We start from the raw sequence: 1,096 nt of genomic DNA on the forward strand, positions 1-1,096 counted from the left end.
GTTCCCCTCCACGGAAATCTTTAGTAAAAGGCGAAAGATTTGTGCGTGAATGAAGAGAAACCCGAGCTATAGCCATGTAGGCTCAGGCGTCCCGCTACGCCAACCTAAAGCCTAGCTCGTTTGTTCGCGGTAACAAGGGAGGAGCCTGCGGGGCTGTGGCTTGTTGGCAACATCAGGCAGGCAGGCAGGGCTGGCAGGCTATAATGGAGAGAGAGAGAGAGAGAGAGAGAGAGAGAGAGAGAGAGAGAGAGAGGGGGAAAAAACAGTAACAATCTCAAAAAAAAAAAAAAAAAAAAAAAAAAAGAACAAAAACGGAGGGAAAACTGCAAACCGCCGAAAGGGGAGTGGCCTCCGCTCGCACTGCATTTGTGACCAGCTGACAAGGCAGTGAGAGAGACAGAGACCACTCACTCCCCTTCATTCTTACTTATTCTGGTTTTTTTTAAAGGAGTGAGCGCTTTTGGCTGCTTTGTTTTATTTATTCACACAGACAGACAGACAGACAGACAAATCAACCAACAAATGTAAAAATAAAGTTTTATAATATATTATATATATATATATATATATATATATATATATATATATATATATATATATATATATACATACACACACACACACACACACACACATTACAAATTCATTAAAATAAACAGGCTGATCATACCATACAACCAGCAACAAACACTAAACAAGTATAATACATTTGTTAAATGTATTACATTTGTTACATTTGTGTGACGCGTGTTTAAATCAATGTATATTTCTTTTAAACCATTAAATGAAATGGGGTTAAAAAACTGAAACGTATCTCAATAAAAACTGGCTCACGCCATGTTTGCTTTTCAAATGCACCGATACGTGAAAACTGATAGCAAGATGGACCCCCCCCCCCAAGATGGCGACTGTGTAAGTTGACTAATTACTGAGCTCAGCACAATGCACATCCGAAAAAACTGGATGCGTCCTTATATTACATTACCTTGTTTACCCATTATTTATTATTTTAACCATGTTTTACATTCACGAATCAAAATTCCAGGATACAAAACCTGTTTTCACGGACCTATCAATATAAAACATTAAATATCCT

General features: G+C 38.0%; 1 non-coding gene across 1 annotated transcript in view; it reads right to left on the reverse strand.

Annotated features, from left to right (window-relative positions):
- LOC143506273 (U5 spliceosomal RNA) overlaps positions 1-69 on the reverse strand; it is a 119-nt gene extending 50 nt beyond the window's left edge. The window contains exon 1 of the small nuclear RNA XR_013128234.1: positions 1-69. This exon is cut by the window's left edge and continues 50 nt beyond it. This is a non-coding gene — a small nuclear RNA (U5 spliceosomal RNA).
- Positions 70-1,096: the final 1,027 nt, after the last annotated feature.

Source organism: Brachyhypopomus gauderio, unplaced genomic scaffold (assembly GCF_052324685.1).
Source record: "Brachyhypopomus gauderio isolate BG-103 unplaced genomic scaffold, BGAUD_0.2 sc453, whole genome shotgun sequence".
Taxonomy (NCBI): domain Eukaryota; kingdom Metazoa; phylum Chordata; class Actinopteri; order Gymnotiformes; family Hypopomidae; genus Brachyhypopomus; species Brachyhypopomus gauderio.